Source organism: Tribolium castaneum, chromosome 9 (assembly GCF_031307605.1).
Source record: "Tribolium castaneum strain GA2 chromosome 9, icTriCast1.1, whole genome shotgun sequence".
Lineage (NCBI taxonomy): Eukaryota > Metazoa > Arthropoda > Insecta > Coleoptera > Tenebrionidae > Tribolium > Tribolium castaneum.
Window position 1 is genome coordinate 10,309,207 of NC_087402.1, and position 10,343 is coordinate 10,319,549.

Genomic DNA, 10,343 nt, shown 5'->3' on the forward strand with positions numbered 1-10,343 from the left:
GTTCGGCACGGGTTGGCCACGTGGTCGTTGACCATCGGATCGCGAATTTTACACACCAAAAACTAAATGCAACAACGACGTAAAAAATCGATAATATCACTAGTAATCATTTTCACGTGTCGTATTAATATTTAATTAACGGTTAATTAACGTCGACGAGATAACACAATAGATCAGCCGGATTCAATTTAAATATAACTGTTAATATGGCACACACTTGATTAAATTTATTATCGAAGAGGAGAAAAAATCGGGACAAATTTCCGATCATGTTTCACCGAAGAAAAAAATTAGAGATTGATGGCCACAATAAAAATCAATATTTTAACGGAATCTGCAAGCCCTAGGCTCATTAACATTTGTATAAAAGCTAGATTGCTGCTAAAATTTCTGATGTAAAAGATAAATCTTGTGTTGCTTCTGCGCCAGCCCTTTGGAGCCCATCCGGGCAATTTAGAGCCACATTTCCAATAAACTAGTGGTTCCTGCTGTTTTTAATTTCGTCTAAATCCCTCATCGAAGCTACTTCATAATATCCCATAATGACTTAAACGTATAGAATTAACGACTACCATCAAGACGGATGGGAAGAATTAGGAATTAATTATGGGTCAGCGTCGAGTAAAAAAATCACGACCTCGAGTTCGGGTTTATTTCACTTTCATTCCCATGATAATTTTAAAAAAATCGAGAGTGACAATTCCGCCGCCCTGTTAATTACACACATTACTTATACATCAGCGACATATTTTTCCTTTGGCTCGACGGTAGAATTGTAATTTTGACGACAGCGCGTTTATTATCGCGTAAATCAAAGAAGCGCCCGGATTTAATTTCGTTTCGATCGATGCGGCACCAATTTAGATAAGACTGTCCAACATCAAAATCCTGCGAACGTTTATACAAATTTGGCCATTTATAATGTGGTCTTCATTCGAAGTTGGTCAATTTGACGGAAAACTTGCCCAAATTCATTAGTTTATAGCCCAGAAGGTGATCTATTATGCCTGATTAGTCCATTATAAAAAATTGCTCTGTTTCGAAACAATAACCCCGAAAATTTCGCCCATCCGGAAACTGTGCACGCATCAGCTGCCCGCAACGGCGGCGCGTGATTGGTCCGGTTTTAATCGCGAAATCCGGGGAGACTTCAATGCTCGATCACGAAACTTTCCCCGGATTTTTGTACACAGAAAGCCAGGGGTTGTTTGAGTCGAGTCGAAAAACCCGTCCTATGACGTAAGTGCACCTGCTGATATAAATATCGGACCGCACACTTAATTGTAAATATATAAGGTTGAATGGTCCAATTTGATATTCCGACCTGTCCTTCCTGAAGCAGGTGCCAAGTCAATCGGCCTTACGCACTCATCTCTCTCTTTATACTGTTGCTTGGTTTTTTCACATTATTATTAATTGGACGAGCCGAATGCGCCGATTAAATTAGTTTTTGCCGATTAGTTGTGTTTAGGCAACCCTTCGTGCTAATGCAGCGGCGAGTCTAAATTTCAGGCGTTTTGAACACTAAATTGTGGTCATTATTTCAACGCGAAGCTCATCGCTCGTAATTTTTGCATCGCAACCGATGATTAAAATAATGCAAGCACCCATAAAACCTCGACTTCAAATAGTCATATGGGATTTCTATGCAAATTAAAAAGACCGGTAAATTGTATGGTATTATTGTGGTTTTTCAGCGCGCGTCTGAAACAAATTACGAAAAAAAATTAAAAAGCCCTAAGCTATGTTTACTTAACGCATTCTAGATGAGCGTGTGCGTGCATTTTGTAAATTATAATCGGCGATGATTGTCTAAATATATGCTTAAATTGAATGATACGACCATCGTGCTTTTTTGATTAATTTAAATGAACGTCGGCCGGATATTAATAGCCACAACCAACTGTAAACTACTTTTTTTTCCGGCAAAAACTAACAGATGCTTTTTACTACTTTTTACAACCATATGGCTAAAAAATTCAGAAACGTACGACAAAAATCCAATTAGGTGCTACCGTTGCATTGTCCTCTTTCTTGCGAAAAAAGATTCCGAATCACCTGGTCCAGATGATTTTTTAATGTCGCCGCGAAATTTTGACAAGAAATTTATTCCACGGGTGGGGAACTCATAAATAAAATCTTCACTCATTAGTCATTGCTGCGTAAGGTAGTTGTAGCGTTTTTCTCAAATTTTATTACAACCAATATCACAAAAAAATTAATTTAAACCAGCTGTTTAGTTTATGCAAAAATATGCTATAAGATTTATTATTGTCTTCATTTTGTTGAAATCACTGAATTTAATTGTTTTTAATATGTACTAAATTTAGGTACATTTTCCGTTTACTTTGTTTGATTTAGCATTTATTTTAAAGAAGGTATAATTTATACTTGAAATCGCATATTACTTTTAATTGGCTAATATGTTTTTTTTCGTTTTTTTTTGTTCTTGACTAATTAATACCATATTATCGCAAAACTCGCTGGTTTCTTAAATGAAAACTTCAGGTACCTGTCTAAGTTACTTAAGGAAGAAAGGTTTCACAATCATAAAAATAATAATTAATAAAAAGAAGGAAATTTATTGCAATTTATTTTGAAAATAATTACCTTTCTGACTCAAAACAGTGCTAAAATGCTCTCATTACTGGCAATACTGGCTCTAAAATTGTGCTTTTTTCCGTCTAAAACATATTATAATATTATGTACCTGTTTTTCGTAACAAATAAAATGTACGTCAACAGATTAACTAATTTATTAATTTCTCTTTTCAGTTTAACGTAATCTTGCGAAAAAATTGAATTTTTATTTCAACAGGATGATAAACGCTCGAAAAAGGCAAAAATTACACCATTTTTAAATCAACTCAAGGCATTTTTTGTCTTTTTGAGTAAAACTATCAAAATTTTCGACAAAATTCTGTAATTTTTCAATTTATTTTTATCAAGATCTTAGAAATTAGGATTTCGACTTTTAAAAACATTCTGGATTTATACAGTTTACACAAAATTAAGTGTTACAGACACAATAAATGGAATAACATTTGTAGGGTTTAAAAAAGTGCTGTTCTTAGTATGTTAGAATAAAGCAATAAACTTAATTTTCTTAACGGAACATCAAAAGACTGTCACATTTAACATAATAAAAAAATTGGAGGGCTCTATTTTCTGTTTTTTTTTGTTATGGCATACCGTGAGTTAATTATAGGAACCAGAAAAATTTTCTTCTGATTTCTAAAGAATTGATACTAAATGTCCTTAACAATACACGTCAGGGTAAGTTTAATATTATACCATTTCAACTTCAATTTTTTTTAATACAGATTCAGTACGATTTATATGTATAGCGTGTAAAGGTGACCAGATGATAGCACAATATTAGGGCTTTTAAGTTGATAATCTCTTTACAATAATTACTATAAATATATAAATCTCAAAGTTTTAAAAAAGCTATTAATAATATTTGTAATATGATACAATGTAATATAATATGTAATATGAGTACGGAGTACCTATTAAAAAAGTTTATGTGGGTGCATTGGTTGCACAAATGAATTCAGACTTAAATCATTTAAGTTTAAACGAGTTGTTTGTATCTAAATGTTCTGTAAAGCGGCCCTAATTTACTTAAAATATTGATAATAAGTATATTCGTTTTCCTTCGAGTGAATTGTGTAATTACATTATTTTTCGACCTCCATTTAAAATAAAAGTTGAGCTTATGGAAAGCTTTATTAAATTTTAATTTGTTGTTAAAAGTTACCAATGCGAATAGACCAATCAAATTGATTCAATTTGGTCACGTGATTAGTTAAATCTCGCATTTAATTGCGAATTAAATCAATGACGCTTCTATAAAGCTCTGTTAAAATTTAATTCGTTCTTATAAGCTAACAACGCGAATAGACTAATCAAATTGCTTCAATTTGGGCACGTGATCAGCTTATCACCCATTTAATTGCAGATTAACTTAATGACCTTCTATACACCGACCTTAAGAGCGAAATTAAAATTTAATTCAAGATTAAACTAATTTGAATTGAGTTGCCATTTGAAATGCATTGACAAATGTGAAGTTAATTTCGAATTAAATTTTAACTGCGATTAAAATATTCTGTAAACCGATCCTTAAAGTAATAAACTAATGGAAACTAATAATAATAGGGACAACTTCTCGGACTAAGCTTGACTTGTTTGAAACACAGGAATTTAAATGTTGAACACCTCCCACCTTGTGTTGTGACTTTCCTTATTGCCCCCCATTTGGAGTGTCGCGGTGGCACCCCATCGAATGGCCAACTAATTTAATAAAACCATTGCTTGTGGAACAAGTTTGTTTACACACTCGCCCTTGTATCAACATAATTAACAAGTGGTGGTGAAGTGGTCGGAGCAGATGCCCCGTATGCACTTCAACCGCAACAATAACACACGACTTTGAAATGGATACTCTTCATATTATCTATTCGAGAGGTTGCGGGTTCGCAAAGCGACGGTTATATAACCGCCATGAAAAAAAAACCCGAAGAGAAGAAACCTCAAAGCTTGCTCACAGTTGTTGAACAAATCATCGACATTGTGATACAGTCCCGATAATGTACCAATCACGTCTCAATTTAATTGGCGCACCCTTCAGATTTTATCAATTGAAGAATTGGGCTCGTATTTTACTCGGACAAGTTGTAACTTTATACACAGGGAAAGGGCCAATTAAACACGGTGTTAAGGGAAGATTTGTGGCTAATGGACGGATTAAAAGTTTTGGAAAAACTCGACGACCATTGTTGGCTTGTTTATTGTACACGACTAAGCTCCCGTCCTGCTTTTAACTCAATTATCTTGAAACTCGAGCCTTTTCGTGTCTTAATCTGCACACGCCACGTCCAGAGCACACGCCGATTTCAATAGACGACCGTAAAATCGCCAACTGGACTTTGGGCAGCTTTTCAAAAATTCACATTTTACGAATATTACTCACAATGAGCGAAATTCGAGATTTTCGTTTCGAGAGAGCCGACTCGATTTCACGTCTAATCACTGGAATTAGCAGACCACCCCGATGAGCGGGTGACAATAATCCCACTTGAGATTTTTCACTCGATTGACTCTTCGACGAAAAGCTCTCACACCTTTTATTTTTTACGGAAGGGGTTTGAAAAATAGGCGATTTTTCCAAAGTCCGATAGAAAATTTTGGTGTTGGAGAGTGGCTTTGGCACCCGTGGCGTGCATATCAATTCGTGGCCTAATCACGCTCTTAATTATATGTAATTTAAACTAATCAAGCTGTCTACGTCCGAAATCTCCCGACATGCATTTCTAGTTAGGATTTTAATTGAGATAATAACGGCGAGCGAATTAAGAGAAACGAAACGATTTTATTTAAACTGGCCTGGGAAAAGCAATAAACATTTTTGTTATCGGCGGGATAGCGCCCCCTGGCGGCGTCTAACATTACCGCGGGCCACATGCCGACCCTAACAATAACACTGTGTATATTGTGATCTGTTTTAAATGTGTACAAAGACGCGCGACCCGATAGGAGGCCATCATTGTTGACTACTTGATGTATAACTTAATTTGCTTTGACGGAATGGCGATCGCTCATTTCGAAATCGATCTGGAAGTTCAAAGTCACACTTCAAATCGGTAATAAACTATTTACAACATTGTGAAACAATGTTTCGTATAGCGGCGGCTTTATTTACCATCAAGTCCGATTTTTCTCACTCAAATTAAATTAAATTGTCGGCTTGAAATTGGTGCACAAATTGTAGAACAGCAGAGGCCCATTTGCCTCACGCTGGTATTACAATTTACCGCACCGAGAGTGCTTTACCACCCTCAGAAATGCCAAGGCCAAGTCGCACCTACTTCTGAAAAACTAATTGAATCTTCGATTCTCATAATTAAAGAAGAACATTTGAAGTTTACCGAATAAATTAATCGAGTTTCACTAATTCTCTACTTACTAACAGGTCTAACTGGCTAGCCCAGTCGCAGATTGCCAATTTGTTTTATAAAAAAAATGCCAAAATCTTTTTATCATTTCCTGTCCATAAATTATTGCTCGTTATGCCGATTTATAGTTTTATTATATAATTAATTCTTCATCTGTTATTAGAGTTTCACGAAGATCAAGACAGTCTCTTTATGTTAGAAGAATTAAAAAATCAAGTCAAAAGTTGAGTTCATTACTTCAAATCAAGATAAAAGACAATGATCAAGGACCAAGATTTCTTATCAAGAAATTTTAAAATATGTGGACAGGAAGACGAAATTAATCCATAAAATAACTTATTGTCTCACGTGATCAGTGGGGAGAAGGAATCCAATTTCATAAAAAATAATATTTAATAAAAGGAAAAAAAATAACACAGTTTATTTTAAAAAATATTACTTTTCCGTCCGACAAAGTGCTAATAAACTGACAACAAAATGTAAGGACTTAATAATTTACTGACTTCTCTTTCCGGTTTAACGAAATCTCGCAAAAAAGTTGAGTTTCTATTTCAAGTTCATGTTTAAACGCGCCAAAAGGTCAAAATTATACCATTTTTGAACAAATTTGCCAATTTATTTGGTATTTCTTGAGAAAATTTTGTAAAATAATCAATTGACTAGCGGAAAAGCTCGTAAAAGGAAAAACGAACATTTTCGAGCAAATTCTGCGATTTTTCAATTTGTAGTTATCAATTTTATGTAAAATAATTGCGTATCTGACCGAAAAACTTCTCACATTTAACGCCGCAATAGTCTCATTTTTGATACGGTTTTGTAATTTTTTAATATTTTGTAAAAAGAAGTTCTGCTCAAAAAATATCAGTTCGGTGATTTTTGGGTAATTTTTGACAAAGTTTTACTGAATAATTGAGTTCTGGATGACAACCATGCTAATCTAGCGCAAAAGCGGTAGTTTTATAACATTTTCGATCCAATTTGCTGATTTTTCAGCCCGGTTTAGCGGAATATCACAAAAATTGTACTATTTTTTATGTAATTGTAAGATTTTTTGGATAACTTTTAACGACTTCTCAAAAAGTAATTGAATGTACTTATTTTTCGATACAATTTCATTGTGTCTCGGATGATTTTTGAGAAATTTAGCAAGATGTAGTAATTGTATTTCTGCAAATTGAGGTAAAACTTCCCAAAAGGGCAAAACTAATTGTATTTTTCGAAATTTTATTTACTAAAATAATAGGGTCAGAAAGAAAAATAAAACCATAGGTAGTACAAATGCTGTATTTTTTATTTACACAATGTGCTAAAACAGTCGAAAAGGAGAAGATACTTATGAGTTTTGGACAAGTTTAGTAACTTTTCGTTACATTTTAACAAAATCTTGCTTAAGCGCTCAAAAAATTAAAAATAACGAGGTAATTGAAATTTTATTTTCCTCTTTTTCTTTTTTCTTTGTTTTCGTGATTTTGTGGAATTTGGAAAATTAATAAAAATGTTATCGGCAAATTTTTGGGTTACTCATAAAGTGACGTTTCGTCAAGTAAACAAATTGTCCTAGATTGTGAAGATCTAACGTCTAACACTGTTTCAAATTATGTAACATTGTTGTCTGAAGATGGAAACGGCCGTTCTCGAAACGTTACCCTATGAGATGAATAAACCATTTTTACAAACTCCACGAAAACATCAAAGAAAAAAGTGAAAAGAACACCATTTTTTATACAAATCGGGTTTTTTCAAGGAATTTTTGACTATATTGTTTTTCTGCAGACTGAGGTAAAACTCCCTAAAAGGGAAAAACTAATTGTCTTTTTCGAAATTTTCTCTACTAAAATAATAGACAAAAAAGATAAAACCATAGGTAGTACTAAATGCTGTATTTTTTATTCACACAATGAGCTAAAACGGTCAAAAAGGAGAAGATACTTACGACTTTTGGACAAGTTTAGTAGCTTTTCGTTACATTTTAACAAAATCTTGGTTAAGCGCCCAAAAAAAGGAAAAATTACGAGGTAATTGAATTTTAATTTTTTTTTCTTTGATGTTTTCGTGATTTTGTGAAATTTGAAAAATCAATAAAAATGTTATTGACAGGTTTTTCGGTTATTCATAAGGTGACGTTTTGTCAAGTAAAGAAATTGTGCTAGATTGTGAAGATTATTGCATGATCTAACGTCTAACACGGTTTCAAATTATGTAACATTGTTGTCTGAAGATGGAAACGGATGTTCTCGAAACGTTACCCTATGATATGAATAAACCGCTTTTACAACTCCACGAAAACACCAAAGAAGAAAGTAAAATGGGCACCATTTTTAATACAAATCGGGTTTTTTCAAGGAATTTTTGACTATATTTGGCGAAATAAGTGCGTTTCCACTTTTTGGCTAAACAATGTTCCGAAACTTTTTATTAGGGGTTCCCCATTTCGTCAAATAAAATGAGATTTGACGTATTTAAGCGATAAAAAAGGCAAAATTAACCCCATTTTCAACCCACTTCGAGGATTTTTTTGTGCAATTTTGAAAATATAAAGTTAATAGGTTTAAAAAAGAGGGCAGCAAAGATTTATTTGATAAGAATACTTATACAGACTGAATCTCAAGTGACACACAAAATTCATATCTTCTTTATGAGTTATTTTTCAAAAATACTCGTCGCACAGGTCCATTTTTTCAAAAGCTTTATGTTGACAAAATAATTACTTTATTTTTAATTTAGTTAAATGACAACTGACATTTTTTATTAGTGTTTCACAAAGTACACATTTCTATCTTTCTGGTAAGTTTTAAAAATTAAAAAAGAAGGAAATAAATAAGAATAAAAAAGTTATTAAAATCATTGTGAGTATTATACAAAAAGCTTCTTTTTGTTCATGCTGTATTTTATTAGAGGTGATTGTTTTTTGCTAATTTTTTTGTGTTTAGCTGTCATATTGTGTGTTTTTATGATAATTATACAAAAAAATATGCAAAACAATTGCTGCTTATAAAGTAGGTAAGTCGTGAACTAAAAGATAAAGCATTAAGTTAAATTGGCAGTATATTTTAATTTTGTTAAATTAATTTGTTTTTAATTCCATTTTTAATATTAATTTTATTACCAGAAAGATAAATATGGTAGCGCTCAGCTCCATTTGCGTGTGCGTCATCTGACATTTCTGTCAGTACGTTTACATAGCAGGGGCATAGCGGTGACAAACTATCAAATATTTTTTGAGGTTACGAAGTGTTTAAATTATGAGTTGTTACAAAAAATACAGATTCACAAAACAAGAACTAATAAACGCAGAATCAAAAACCTAACGAAACGCAAATCACAAAACACAATAAACGAACAGAAAATACTTGCGATTAACACCGATAACACTTTCGAGAACCATGCGACGACGTCTATAATTTACTGTCAATGTCAGTTTGACAAATTCGTGACACTTGACGGTGTTGTCGAAGTGCACATGTAAATTAATGTTCAAGGATACCACCCTTAGATAGCCCTTAGCTGTTTAAATTTGCATTGTTTTTGATAATTTTTTATGGCTTTGTGTTGGTAATGAAAAAATGAAATTGATGACGCACACGCAAATCGAGCTGACCGTCACTATATGTAGGTACTATGTAAAACAGTGAACAAAATGTTGGTTGTCATTTAAAAAAATTAAGAATGACGTCACAACTAAAAAACGAATGACACCATAAATGTCATTATGATGTCAAAATGTACCAAATTAAAACGACTTGTTTGAATTTTTTTGAAAAATGACTAGTTACAAAGTTTTAAATTTTGTGTGTTACTTTTGGTTCAGTCTGTAAGTATTTGTAAAATTGACCAATTCTTCTGGCAAATTTCATTTACTGGTAATTCAGCAGTAAATTCGGGTTTTAAAATAAATTTCATTGTGAAATGCTAAAATCAGTGAATCGTGCTGTATTTATTATAACGACAGAAGCTTTAGTTGTTTTTTTTTCAATTAAAATAAAGCTCTAATGTGGAATATTTTGATTTTTTCCTTAATTTGGTTATCGTTATCGTTTTCCGGTATTTCTTCTCACGCTGCGACACTTGGAACCACCTACAATAACGACCCGAAACACTTCTTATCGTCGTTCGTGACGTTTGATATCTCAATATCGCCCCGAGTCTATCTTAAATGGAGCCACTATTAATTAAGTCGTATTGGCAACTCTACCTTTGGAACCAATATCTAATCTTTCGCTTGTTGTCAATGGAGACGCTCCATTAGCCACGAAAAGGCTTTTTTCGGGAGGAAATTTCCTGCGCCACGCGCCTTAATTTCGAAAGGGTCGCTTGGTCCGTCTCAGGGGGAGGCGCGAAGGGGAAGCTACAGGTGTATATCAATATACGGCGGCACAGGTGCAT